The sequence below is a fragment of the Macaca nemestrina genome, chromosome 7 (assembly GCF_043159975.1).
Source record: "Macaca nemestrina isolate mMacNem1 chromosome 7, mMacNem.hap1, whole genome shotgun sequence".
NCBI classification, from domain to species: domain Eukaryota; kingdom Metazoa; phylum Chordata; class Mammalia; order Primates; family Cercopithecidae; genus Macaca; species Macaca nemestrina.
The window spans coordinates 148,435,845-148,450,567 of NC_092131.1; the positions used below are offsets into that span (position 1 = coordinate 148,435,845).

Sequence of the window (14,723 nt, forward strand, 5' to 3'; positions counted from 1 at the left end):
GTGAAGCATTGTTTCAGATACTTCTTGGCCATTTGCCAATAGACATTTGAGAAATGTCTATTCAGATTTTTTGCCCATTTTTATTGCTTTTTAAATTGTTATTAAGTTGCTTGAGTTCCTTAAATACTTTGACTATTAACCCTTTATCAGATGTAGAGTTTGCAAATATTTTCTCCCATTCAGTAGATCGTCTCTTCATTATGTTGAATGAAGTTTTTTCCTGCTCCCTAAATTATTTCTTCCCTTTTCCTTTTCTATTTGGGCATCTTGCTCTGCCTCCTCTTCCTTTTTCCTTTTCTAATTGATGTGTTTTGATCTCTTTCATATTGGAAGTTTTCTACATAATTCTGGTGATCCTTTGTTTTTTATTATAATGTAAATTTAAAGTACTACAATCTGAGTTGGCATTCTTCCTGTAAGGCATGGATTGGCAGATCCTTCAGAATCATATGTATGCTTACCCATTTGCTTGAGAAACTTGCAAATGTCATGCTTTTGAGGACTTTTTCTGGAATCATTCAATTTCTTTTGAGAAAATGTCTCCAGTATCCTGTACAGGGCCTATCTGCCTAGCTGTCAGCATTCTTATAGCTGATGTCATTATAGCCCTGGGGTCCCTGTTCCATATGTAGACTTTGTCCTACTCTCCCTCTATTGGTTGGGCAGAGTCTGGGTCTTTCCATTCCTTTTGTTGGTGAAGTGGGGTGAAGTCGAGCAGACAGGTAAATGAACTTAAGCATTTTATCATGGATAGAAACAGAACCCTGGGAAAGCATTAGAGGTGGATGAGAATAAATACCTTTTCCTGAGGGCTCAGAAGAGGCTGCAAAGAATAATCACCACAACATCTGAGTTTTGAAGTAACCTCCAGGCAAACTGATTAATGAGTGGGAGGCAGAGATGGACAGATAAAAGCACTTCCATGAAGAGGTATCTGTGTAAAATCAAGAAAGCTTGGAAAAGTATGGTCCATTTCTGAAGCAGCAAGGGCTTCAATGCCATAATGTTTACAATTAATAAATGGATTAGAATAGGGAACTAGCACTTTATCTAGTTTAAAGAGAAACAATTAATTTGTTTTTTTTTTAAAGGATCTAAAGCTTTTGCATTTTTAATTCTAAATTTGAATATTACTTTATTTGCTTAGTTCAATCTGCACTAGTTAATGTATTTCAATTCTATCACTTGCTACTTGTATCTAACAAGACATCATTTAACATCTTTGGTTCTCAATGGTCTCATCTGTAAAATGGAGCTGCCTGTATCAGTCGGGGTTTTTAGTTGTGTGCAAAATAAAGCAACATGCTAATCTAAATTGAAAAAGATTTTATGAAACAGTATTAGATCTCTCCTAGGAAATAGAAAACTAAGTTTGAATGTTATGCAATCCTGACAACATCCAAAATCATACTGCAGAACTAGTACCATCATTACTGCCACCAGCTGGGCATAGACACTGGATCCTGCACCACTGACACTCTGCTAGTGTTCTTGGATGCGGTCACTAGACACACTGCACCATTGCCTTTGAAAACCAGATGTGGCTGTGGTGCTGCCGTCTCCCTCACAAGAATGTGTTGTGTCTAGAGCTGTGGGTCTGACTGGCAGAACCTAGAGCATGTGTTCGTGCCCTACGTATAATGGAATATTGAACAGTAAGCAATGCACTGTTCAAGAAGAAGTTGTCTTCTCCAGGAAAAAGTAGGCTCTGACTCCTAAAGAGGGAAGTGGGTTTCCAACCACAGAAAACAGGGGCAAAAATTGAATCATCAACAAGAATGACCAATGCCCACAGAGTTTAGGCTACCAAAAGGTTTTTAGAAGATACATGACATTATAATACAGAAAACTTTGAAAATGCCAGATATTATTACCATTATTGTCATCCTTAGTGCATCCTCATCAAGGAAGGTTCTTGAATAAATTCTGTATTAGTTATTTATTACTGTGTAACAAATTACCCTCAAAACTTAGTGGGGTATATGTGATAATAAAAAGGACTTTATTATTGCAGAGTATCTAGGTGACAGGGATTCGGGAGTGGTTGAGATGTGTGGTTCTGGTACAGTGTTTCTCATAAAGTTGCAGTCAAGATACCAGCTGGGACTGTCAGCCTGACTGAACCAGAGGATTTGTCCACAAGCTGGCACAGTCAGAGGAGGAGGTCTTGGTTTCTTGATGGATATTGGAAATAGACCTCTGTTCCTGGGCCTTTCCATAGAGTTGCTGGAGTGGCTTCCCCCAGAGAGAATGACCCAAGCAGCAGAAAGAACAAGGTGGAAGTTACATTGTCATTTTACAATCTACATTTCACAGTTGTTCTCCATTGTATCTACAGTGTTCTTCTTGTTGGAAGGTAGTCACTAAGTATTGCCCACAGAGAGAATTAAGGCTTCTCCAAGAGGAGGAGTTTCAAATCATTTCTGGACATATACTAAGCCAACACGAGTTATTTTTATAATTTCACAGATTGACCAAACTAATTTCCCTAGGCATGATTTCTAGTCATTTTTGTATTACAATATGTCAGAGGATCTTTCTGATTGGAAATTACCACATCTTCTCCAAAGATATTTATTGTATCTGGCAAAAATCTTTTAGTGCTTAAAAGGAAGTCGGGTTCATACTGCATAGCATCTTAGCAGCAAAGAAACACATTTCAACTATAAATGAAATATTTGTCCTTTTGTTCAAGCATCTGAATCCTGCAGTATAGAGACTAACAGATTATAAAGCAAGATGTCATTGTCTGGCTAGCCCTATTGATGTGATGGGAGGAAAGGTAGGAGACAGTTTTTGTAAATCAAGGCACTTTTCTGGGAACCACAAAGTATTCTAGGAACACAAACTTGAGTGTCTTCAGAGGCCAAGCATGTAGTATAGATGGGTGCAGACTACAGGGAGTGGCGAGGCCTACAACATTCAAATGTCAGTTAAGAATAACAGCACCAGGCTGGGCGTGGTGGCTCACACCTGTAATCCCAGCACTTTGGGAGGCCGAGGTGGGCAGGTTACGAGGTCAGGAGATCGAGACCATCCTGCCTAACACGGTGAAACCCTGTCTCTACCGAAAATACAAAAAATTAGCCAGGCGTGGTGGTGGGCGCCTGTAGTCTCAGCTATTCTGGAGGCTGAGGCAGGAGAATGGCATGAACCCGGGAGGCGGAGCTTGCAATGAGCCGAGATTGTGCCACTGCACTCCAGCCTGGGCGACAGAGCGAGACTCTGTCTCGAAAAACAAAACAAAACAAAACAAAACAAAACAAAAAGAATAACAGCACCAATACCAGGCCAACCAAACAAGTCGCCTTCCAGTGTCCAGTTTGGCTTTCAGCTGCCAGCTTGCTCTTCCTGCTGACGTGTAAGCTCTAACTTGCTTTCCTTTGGGAGAAATAAAGATGCAAGGAACGAGCAAGTTAAGGGAATCCTTGTGGTTCCTTTCTTTTTGTTCTTCCTTCTGTCCTAAACTAAGGATTAACTGCACGTCCCCTTCCATCACCTAGAGAGAGAGACAGAGGGCAGGCTCTCTTCATCCTCTCCCAACTGTTACACTGAACACAGTCTTGCTGTCCAAGGCAGTTGGTCTCATATGCATCTCCTCTAGGGGCATGTATTAGGGGAGCTGTGTTTCTTTAAATAGGATGTCATTCCGAGTTTACTATTAGACCAGTTTTGATCATGCTGTGTTGAGGCTATCTGTGCCTCGACAGTATAGAAATTCACACACTGGAAACAAGGCCAAATAGGCACAATACTTCCCAAAAATTCTTTGTAGTTTAGGCGATAACATCAATGTCTGGGTTTGAGATATTAGTGTACTATTCATTTTTCTTTATTCAAAGGAGAAAAGGCCTTTTCAGAAACATTGCTTTAGAACCTCCAATTTTACTTAACCCCATCTTGAATGGCAATTCCAGAAGAGTTTTTAATGACCACTTCTCAGGCCAAGGATTAAGACCAAGGAAAAATCAGGAGGTTTTATGGCACTTACAAACTATGTTGGTTCCTTGCATTCCAAAATGCAGTTCGTTCAACAGTGTGATAAGATACAATTTTTCCTTCATTTAGTCTTCTATTCACTATGTACAAAATAATTACTGAGCAAGGAAGTAAGATGGTGAACAAACAGACATAGCCCCTCATGGAGTTAATAGTCAATTTAGTACATCAAATCTGAAAATACTGAGAATATGTATATTTAATCCCCAGTTAAATATTTCCTTGGTGGAGAAATTGGCTTTCACACACTGATGGAAGCATTTACTCCAACTATTAAAAATCAACTTGGAAAGATGGATGGAGAGGCATAAAAAATAGGGATACATTTTGATTTAATATTTCGCTTCTGGATATCTGTGCTAACAAAATACTCAACACAGCATATTTTAGTTAAAATTTGGAAACAAATGCCCAGCAATTGGGAAGCAGGCATATTACAAAGCATCTATTTGACGGTCTATTATGCGGCTACTAAAAAGGATGATTATGAAGACAGTGTAGCAACAAGGTAAACTTCTTATAATGTAATGTTTAAGGAAAAGGATATAAATTGTATCTGTATAACATTACAAATACATAAACAAGTACTTTTTCAAAGAGGCAAGAAAGAAATACACTGAAAAAAGGATACTAAAGGTTGTTTTAGATTGCTATAGTTTGGGATAAATATTTTTCTCTTCCTCTTCTATATATTTATTTTAATGTATATTTAATCTTGGAAAACAAATTATACTAAAAGTCCAATCCTTTGTTTTTTTAAAAAAATTATGATTTATTTCACTTTGGAAAATGGAATGCTTCATACATTTGAATGTCATCCTTGTGCAAGGCAGAGGCTGGTCTTCTCTGTATCATTCCATTTTTACTGTATGTGCTGTCGAAGCAAGCACAAAGTGAGCTCTTCTTAAAGAAGTGGGGAAATTATGAAATTTCATCTGAATGGGTGAGGTATCAAATTGCATATCATGTTGTTTTTACTTTAGAACTTATGGAGGTTTTTCAGTTATAATATCATATACTATATGAATAAGAAAACAAGAAATGGAGGGAGGAAGGGACAAACTATTGCTATAACCAATATCCACTGTGTCAGGACCCAAGAAATACATATAGGTTGGTACACAATCAAAGGTATTATTTGTGTGCTGGAACTTTCAGAAATGAAGCCTTAGAGACCTCTATTTTATCCCAAAAGGCAGGCACTGGAACAGCCCTGAGTCCAGTCAAAGAAGTAGCAATGAATAAGATGGTATAACAAATGAGGTGGGCGTGTCATTCTGTCAGTTGCTTCCTCCTGACTAACCAAGAGCACATAATTGTGCTTCTGAACTCATTAATTTTGGCAAAAGGTATCTTGGTCTACCTAATTCAGCTTCTCCATTTAACAGTGAGGAATCCGAGGCAGGTTCACATTATGATTTTAATGGGCATTTTTGCTTTGGGGAGGCCTCTTCATTTATAAACAATATTAAAAATTATATCTTACAATATCGAATTAAAAATACAGACTTGGGTGAGCAAGGACTTCTATTCTAAAGCAGTATTGCAATGGAGAGAAAGTGACTTTCAATAGGAGGAGGAGGACTATCGCAATTGGAAGAAAACTTTAATCCTGAGATATGCAAACCTCTCAAAGGTTAGGCAGAAAAGGTCTTTTCTTTTCTAGGAAGGAATAAACAATGCTGGAAATAACAGGATGTTGAAAAGTGGGATGAGTTAGGGTGAATGATCTTACGGTAGAAAAGAGAAAATTCTACCCTATGATCACCCTATTTTCAGGAAGGGCTCTTAAGGATGGGTTGTATGATGGCTCAGGCAAAGGGCAGGTCAAAGCTCAGGGGCCAGGGGACAGAGAGAATTCTAACTAATCTTGGGTCAAGTCAAGGTAGCAGATATTTTGTCCACATTGGTCAGTGGTTGAAGCAGTTCAGCTAATCATTAATGATGCATAAGAATGAAACAGTGGAGCGTCTATGTTCAGCTTTGTCATAAAAAAAAAAAACAAGGTTGGCATCAGCAAGTCTTATCGAAGTCACATGGGGAGGATCTTTCCTTGTATAAGCTGTTTTCTAGAACACTAACGGGTGGGAGGGTTCCTTTAACCCTCCATGTTTTCCAGGATCATAGGACTTGGGTAAAGTTCAACATGTTCAGTGACTACATTGGTACAAAGACCAATACATTAAAATTATATATTACAAGACTTTCTTTGACTTAAAAAATGTTCTTTTGTTCTTTTCTCTCTGCCCTCATTGTGTGGGTCCCCAAATTATCATGGATCCTGGGCACTGTCCCTAATGGATAAACCAGCCCTGATCTGAGACACAGCGAGATCAAGGGTCTCTAAGACCACTCAGATAGCTACGGCAGAGCTCAGACAAGAGCAACTAGGTCTAGACCTCTTTCTACACTTGCAACTATGAAGACTACGGAGAAGGCTCTGCTCAAGAGGTAGGATGAAGGTTTGGGGATGAGGTGATATGTGGGGATATTAACTTTGATGTAAGAACCTGCAGACTTAGAAGGAAAGGATTGGTGAGGGAAATTCATTAAAGAGTTGATGGCTGGGAGTGCCTTAACCATTGACTGTCACAGGCACATCATTCAGCAACATTTATTCTGTATCTCCTGTGTGCTTGGTGCTCCTGCCTTTACAGAGCTTACAGTCAAGCAGGGGAGGCCAATGCACAAGCAATGGTAGTCAGTCGTGACAAGTGTAATGACAGAGGAAGCAAGGTCATTAGGAGTGAGTAACAAGCACACCTAACCTGCAGGAGGGAAGTGAGAATCCAGAAAAGAAATGAACCAGTCCCAGAGGATGCAGAAGGCGAGAGGAGTGCTCTAGTAGGAAACATTGCATGCAGGAAGACCCAGGATATGTGAAGTTTAAGAGATGGAAAACCAGTGATCTTCCTTGGGCCTGGCCAAATGTCCTTAATATTTTGGAAACCAGGTATCAGTGAATAAAAGGAGGAGTTAAAATCTCTCCCAACCTGCTTCTAGGAGTCTTAGAATCCAAGACTAAGGAATCAATAGGATTTGGAGGGTAAAGTCATGTAACTGAGAAACCTTAAAAAAAAAAAAAAAGCAGTGTCTCCCCACCCCACATTTTACTAAACCACCCAGTCATTCAGTTCAGGTACTTAGTCTATCCACAGCAGGCTAGGATGCTGGTTTCATTGTTGAATTTTTCACCCACTCTTGATACTTGTAATGTCTTTTCCCTATTCAGAGGCTGCATTTTTTGTTTTGTGGGTTTTTTGCTTTTGGTTGTTTGTTTTTGATAGAGTCTTGCTCTGTGTCTCAGGCTGGAGTGCAGTGGTACAATCAGGGCTAGCTGCAGCCTTGAATTCGCAGACTCAAGTGACCCTCCTGCCTCAGCCTCCAGAGGAACTGGTACTACAGGTGCGCAGCCACCAAGCCTGGCTAATTTCTGTATTTTTTGTGGAGATGGGGGTCTCCTCCTATTGTCCGGGCTGGTCTCAAACTTTTGGGAGCAAGTAATCCATTCACCTCAGCCTCCTAAAGCGCTGGGATTACAGGCATGAGCCACCATGCCCATGCAGTCTTGAGGAAAACGTCCTTCCATCTCTTATCAAAAGATCTTGGGTATACTGATTTCTTTTGTGTATATACCCAGCAGTGGAATTGCTGGATCATATGGTAGTTTTATTTTCATTTTTTTGAGGAACCTTCAAACTACTCTCCATAGTGGTTGTACTAATTTATATTGCCACCAACAGTGTATGAGGGTTCCCTTCCCTCCACATCCTTGCCAGCATTTGTTATTGCCTGTCTTGGATATGAGCCATTTGAATTTGGGTAAGATGATATCCCATCGTAGTTATGATTTGCATTTCTCGGATGATCAATGATGTTGAGCACCTTTTCATATGCCTGTTTGTCATTTGTACGTCTTCTTTTGAAAAATATCTTTTTGGGTCTTTTGTCTATTTTTATATTTATTTATTTAGAGATGGAGTTTCACTCTGTCACCCAGGTTGGAGTGCAGTGGTGTGATCTCAGCTCACTGCAGCCTCCACTTCCCGGGTTCAAGCGATTCTCCTGCCTTAGTCTCTGGAGTAGCATCGACTACAGGCACACACCACCATGCTCAGCTAATCTTTGTACTTTTAGTAGAGACAGGGTTTCACCATATTGGCCAGGCTGGTCTCGAAATCCAGGCTGGTCTTGACCTCAAGTGATTTGCCCACCTCCCCCTCCCAAAGTGCTGGAATTACAAACGTGAGCCATTGTGCCCAGCCTTTTGCCCATTTTTAAACTGAGTTATTATATTTTTTCCTATGGAGTTGTTTAAGCTCCTTAGTACATCCACTATGGAGAACAGTTTGGAGCTTTCTCAAAAAACTAAAACTAGAACTACCACATAATCCAGCAATCCCGTTGCTAGGTATATATCCAAAAGAAAGAAAATCAGTGTATCAAAGAAATATCTGCACTCCCATGTTTATTGCAGCACTGTTCACAATAGCCAAGATTTTGAATCAACCTAAGTTGTCCATCAACCAATAAACGGATAAGGAAAATGTGGTACATATACAGCGTGGAGTACTATTTAGCCATAAAAAATGAGATCCTGTCATTCACAACAACATGGATGAAACTGGAGATCATTATGTTAAGTGAAATAAGTCAGGCACAGAAAGGCAAACTTCACATGTTCCCACTTATCTGTGGGAGCTAAAAATTAAAACAATTGAACTCATGGAAGATAGAGAGTAGGAGGTTGGTTACCAAAGGCTGTGAAGGGTAGTCAGGGGTGGGGGAGTGGGAGGAGGTGGGAATGGTAAATGGGTAGAAAAAAATAGAAAAAATGAGTAAGACCTACTATTTGGTGGCACAACAGGGTGAATGTAGTCAATAATAACTGTACAGTTAAAAAATAACTAAAAGTACAATTGGATTGTTTGTAACACAAAGGATAAATGCTGAGGTGATGGAAACCTCATTTAACCTGATGTAATTATTACACACTGTTTGTCTGTATCAAAATATGGCATATACCCCATAAATATATACACCTACTGTGTATCCCCAAAAACAAACAAAAAGCAAAACAAAACAAACAAAAAAGGTTGAGGCCTCGTCTCTGCTAATGCCTGGGGTCAACAGTTCACGTCATCTGGGCTCTTTTGATCTAATCCCCGCTAACTCTCTCCAGCCCTGAGAGGACAGGCAACCGCAGGCTGCTGGCCGGCCTTTCCCAGCCGCCACCGCAGGTGAGAGAAGGAGGGAGGGAGGCGGCGGGTCAGGGCAGCAGGAGGGGAGAGCGGGTGCGCCCGGCCCTCGGGCGGCTAGGGCCAGAGCGAGCCGGGTTCGCGCGCTGCGGGGGCAGGACCGGGGCGGGGCCGGCCGGGGCTGACCGGGGCGGGGGCGGGGCCGGGACCGGTGACCCCAGGGGCGAGACCCGCCAGCTGCCGGTCCGCAGCCCAGGCCTCCGCCGCTCCGCCGCCCCTCGGCTCAGGTAAGGCAGGCACCTCCAGAGCTCAGGTCGGGCTGCCGGGTCCCAGGCTGGGGGTCTTCGTTTGTACCTGGCTGGTGCAGCGGCGCGCCTTCCCGCCCTCAGAGCCCGGCGCAGGAGGGGACGGCCGGCGCTTGGATACAGCTGGGTGGAGAAAAAGGGTGGGCGTGCGCAGCGCTGTCTCTAACCCCTTCCTTTTGCTCAAAGTTCTTGCACTTGGAAATTGGAAAAGTCCCTCTTCAAACTCTTTTCCAGATGTGGCATCAGGAGTGAACCAAGCCGCTCATCTCGCAGTATCCCTACCTGTGCTCCTGGGAGGAGTCTACCCCAGATACGTTTAGGGACCTGCCTTTCACTGTTAGGATGATTTCTTGGAACTCGGGAATCGATTGAATTAATTTTATTTATTTATTTTGTAAAACTTTAATTTTAGGTCGAATTAATTTTAAAGCTGAGTTCAGGGGCAGGGAAAACGACCGGGTGGGCCTAAGCCTGCTGGGGTGTGACTGCTTGGGGCTGTGGGGACGGAGGCTGGCAAAACTTTCCTTGCTCTGCCACTTCGGCAGAGTCCGCAGTAAAGACTGCGGGGACAAGACTTTCGCCACTTGTAAGGTTGGATGAGAGGCAGGAAGATAAAGGGGGGACTGTCTGTGCTGACAGAATCTGGAAAACGTGATGCACTGGGAATACTTCCTTTGGGAACAGGTGCTTCCTTATACCATCTTCCTCACTTATTAAAGCATTTTTGTATCCATTTCAATACAGTTAACGATGTTCTGTTAAACAAAACGTAGGTGTATGGTACATCTGTCTTTGCGCCTCCCCCCACCGCCCCCCCCCCCGGTTTTGTGCTAAGTGAGTTCAAGGTCAACGATTGGAGACTAGGTCACCTGTTGGGGATCTTTTTACCTGAAGTGTTTTCCTCCAGCCCTTCCCATTGTCACCTGCCAAAGAGCCATTCTTTTCTTCCCTGTTTAGCTCTCACCACTTACAAACCAGTGAAAAGGAAAGCGATCACTTCTGTCATGCAAGTACTTGTGGTTAAGTTGGTCTTGTGCAGCTTTTTTGTAAACATCACTTGTTCCTTTGTATTTTTTTTTTATTCCTTCAATATTAAAATGTGCCAATAGAGTCTTCTGTAAAGAATGCAAAAGACTGTAGGAGAAAGGGGAACTGCCATTGAAGGTGTCTAGTAAAGTGACTATTTTTGTAACCAAAAAATTAATATTCTATATTGCGTTCCAATGCTTTCACTTCTTTTGGAAAAGATATTTTAAAATTATAAGTATTTTGTCAAGAAAATATTAACTAGGCTGGGCGCTGTGGCTCATGCCTGTAATTCAAACACTGTGGGAGACCATGGAGGGTGGATCGCTTGAGCTCAGGAGTTCCAGACCAGCCTTTACAGCATAGCGAAACTTCATCTCTACAAAAATCAGCTGGGTGTGGTGCTGTGCATCCGTCTACTACATAATCCCAGCTACTAGGGAGCCTGGGGGAGTAGGATGGCTTGAGCCTGAGAGGTCGAGGTTGCAGTGAGCGATGATTGCGTGCTTCACTGCAGTCCAGCCTGGGTGAGGGAGAAAGACCGTGTGGAGAGAGGGAGAAGGGGGAAGGGGAGTGGGGAGGGGAAGGAGGGGAAGGGAGGGGAGGGGCTCTTAAGTTTCTCCCTGTGTGTAAAATCTTCCATTAACTGTCTCTACCCAATGAACTGAATGCTTTAGAAATCTGATGTTCTAGTTTACACATGCCTCCTGGAATAGAAGAGTGCATTTGACTTGTGAAATAACTTAAAGGAACCTTGAAAGTAATGGTATCAGTAATATTTTAAGATTTCAAGTTTGTTGCATTCAGATACCTTTGTAGTTTGACAATTCATGTACTCGAAATTGCTGTTATTTAATAATAATAATGTGAGTAATAATGTTGCTCACAATAGGGGGCGTCCTTTATGAATAATTCTTTTAATTTTTGTTGTTTTTGTTGTTGAGATGGAGTCTCACTCTGTCTCCCAAGTAGGAATGCAGTGGTGCTGTCTCAGCTCACTGCAACCTCCGGCCCCCGGACTCAAGCGATTCTCCTGCCTCAGCCTCTCCAGTAGCTGGAGTTACAGGTGCCCGCCACCATGCCTGGCTAATTTTTGTATTTTTAGTAGAGATGGTGTTTTACCATGTTGACCAGGCTGGTCTCGAACTCCTGATCTCAAGTGATCCACCTGCCTCGGCCTCCCAAAGTGTTAGGATTACAGGCATCAGCCACCGTGCCCGGCCCTTTAGGAATAATTCTATCAGTATATCATAAAAGACACCTTTCTGGAGGCCTTTTCTGTATGTATGGTTATTTTTTCCCAGTTGTTAAGCTTTGTAGATTCAGTTCTTCTGTAGGCTGAATTGGAAGCAGACAGCTGTGGTGGAGACCTGGACTAAAAGTAGCTATCTGTGCACTGAGGTCTAGCCCCAGGTCAGCTTTGAAGTCCTTGCAAGTCCTCCTCCTAATTAACTTTGGGAACCCAGGAGTTTCTTGATTTACATGTGTCATGTTTATCTTCAAAATGAGAGTTATCTTTAGTCTAAAAAGACATTTGGGCCCCTTTGAACTTTCCTAAAAAATGCAAATTTTCATTTACAGAGCTAGATATCATTGCTCTAGGGGAACACTGATTCTAGAATTTGCTCTCATTTCCAGAGGGTATCCTCACATGCTGACCACCACCTTTGCCCCACCTAACCAGTATAGTGCAGTGATTAAGAATGTGAGTTTTTCCATAGACTGATGGATCTGTTTGTTTCCTAGCTCTGACCTTAGGCAAGTTACTTATGTTTTCCAAGACTCATTTTCTTCATGTTTAGAATAGTGATAATAATGCATGTTGATATTATGAGGACCGCATGAAGCAATGCCTGTAATGTAAGCAGCACAGTATCTACAACTTAACATATAGTCGGTAAATGGTAGCAACTGTTTGCTTTGACACTGACTTTTCCTTTCTTTTTTTTTTTTTTTTTTTTTTTAACAAATTTGAAATTTAACTGGGAGAAATGTAAAGCCCTACACAATAAGTGTTTAAAACAATAAGCGGCCGGGCGCGGTGGCTCACGCCTGTAATCCCAGCACTTTGGGAGGCCGAGGCGGGCGGATCATAAGGTCAGGAGATCGAGACCACAGTGAAACCCCGTCTCTACTAAAAAATACAAAAAATTAGCCGGGCGTGGTTGTGGGCGCCTGTAGTCCCAGCTACTCGGGAGGCTGAGGCAGGAGAATGGCGTGAATCCGGGAGGCGGAGCTTGCAGTGAGCTGACATCGCGCCACTGCACTCCAGCCTGGGCTGGGCGACAGAGCGAGACTCCGTCTCAAAAAAAAAATAAAAATAAAAATAAAAAAAATAAAAAAAATAAAACAATAAGCAAGTACAGGATGAGGGAGATGTAATTTACTGAACCAATCAACTTTTTGGTTAATTGACATTTGGTTGCTTGTGAGTGGGCAGTGAGTTGTGAGGGCCCATGTATTAGTCGGTTCTCATACTGCTCTAAGACTGGGTAATTTACAAAGAAAAGAGGTTTAACTGACTCACATTTCCACATGGCTGGGGACCCCTCAGGAACCTTACAATCATGGCAGAAAGCACCTCTTTCTTTTTCTTTTTTTTTTTTTTTTTCTTTTTTTTTAGAAAGCACCTCTTTAAAGGGGGGCAGGAGACAGAATGAGTGCCGAGCAAAGGGGGAAGCCCCTCCCTTATGAAACCGTCAGATCTGGCGAGAAGTTACTATCACGAGAACAGCATGGAGGAAACCATCCCATGATTCAATTACCTCCCACTGGGTCCCTCCCACCACATGTGGGGATTATGGGAACTACAGTTCAAGATGCGATTTGGGCGGGGATGAAGCCAAACCATATTAGCCCTGAAAGCTCATATGATTTTAGATCGCTTTAGTATAAATGAGAATGCATATCTATAGCCAAGGATATTTTTTTTCCATCTGTCTTTTGCTCTTTGTGTATACTTCAGAGTTCCTCTCAAGATGAACATTTACAAACTGACTTGTCTGGGACAAGAAGGAGGAGCAAAGAGAGGCGGCTATTGAAGCCATACCATATTCATGCATAACGAATACGTTAAGTCTCTGGCTCCCCTTTCCACATTTTTTATGTATTGTTATATGTAAAGCTCGCTGCCAGCAGAGTGCAAAAGAGAAGAAGGGACCCCCCCCCCCACCCTGGCCTCCTGCCCTCTAAGCATACATTCATGGAATAGTTCAGGTAACAGGAATAAGTAGAGCAGAGTAATAAGTGCCCTGATAAAAGTAGCAAAGGGGAGGCTGGGAGTTGAGGAGTGCTAAACATCCACCAGGGCAAGCTCAAAGCAGTGAAAATTTAGTTCTAGTTTTGAAATTTCCAGTTTTGTGGACGTTTGCCAGGTGTAAGTACTGAGTAAAAGCACTTCAGGTCAAGGCAGAAGTTTGTGTGAAGGTATGCTGGGGAGAGAGAACATGACAACTGCAAATCATGGCAAACTGTCCCCTTGTGTCCCATCTTTTACTGACTATGGGACCTTAGCAAATTGACCTCTGAGCTATAGTTTCCTCATGTGTAAAATGGGGATCTTATTATTATTTTACATTATTAGGTAGTGATTTAATCTTCAAGCCTAGCCTATAAGAGTATCTAGCTCACAACACAGTTGGAAGACTTAGTTGTATATAAAACACTAATCTACCTGGTGCAACCAAAGTTGTGCCTTCCATCCCTCTCATTCTCTTGTTTAGAGACAGGGAAACACTACTCTAAATCTAGATGGGATTTAAGCCTTTCATGCATATTACAAAAGCAGGCCAAGAAACGTTTTAACTATTCTGGTTGTTTAGAATGAAATATGAGATTATATGCTTCCACCACCACTAACCTTCTTTTCCAACCACCGTAAACTTTCTTTTTACTAAGGCTATGTTGTTAGCCTATGTTTTGGGGCCAGGCTCTGTGAAAGGAGTTCCTCCGTCTTTGAGTTGTTCTCTTGCTGGATAAGTCCACATTCTTACATTTACATGGTAAGATCTGTGGCCATTTTTTTGGGCCGTGTTTCCTGCTCCAGTCATTGCTTCAGTTTGAGCTATTGAACTGACTCTTAGAAAACATTTTGGTGTGGAGGGTATAGTAAAAACTGATTCATTAGTTTGGGGCCCTAACATGCAAACTGAACATTTTGGAAGGAATTGGTTATAGAATTTTACACTTTTGTGAT

The 14,723-nt window shown here is 42.0% G+C and overlaps 1 protein-coding gene and 1 non-coding gene across 9 annotated transcripts in view; one reads left to right on the plus strand and one right to left on the minus strand.

Moving 5' to 3' along the window:
• Window positions 1-4,782: 4,782 nt before the first annotated feature.
• LOC112428748 (U6 spliceosomal RNA) lies at window positions 4,783-4,889 on the minus strand. The gene has a single exon (XR_003020803.1). It is a non-coding gene; the product is annotated as a U6 spliceosomal RNA (small nuclear RNA).
• A 4,510-nt stretch (window positions 4,890-9,399) lies between these two features.
• Window positions 9,400-14,723, plus strand: part of LOC105490044 (WD repeat domain 72) — a 294,422-nt gene continuing 289,098 nt past the window's right edge. For all 8 annotated transcript variants that reach the window (XM_071066821.1, XM_071066825.1, XM_011755286.2 and 5 more), the window contains exon 1: window positions 9,400-9,484. The gene's annotated coding sequence lies outside the window, so the exon portion shown is untranslated. The remainder of the gene's footprint in view (window positions 9,485-14,723) is intronic.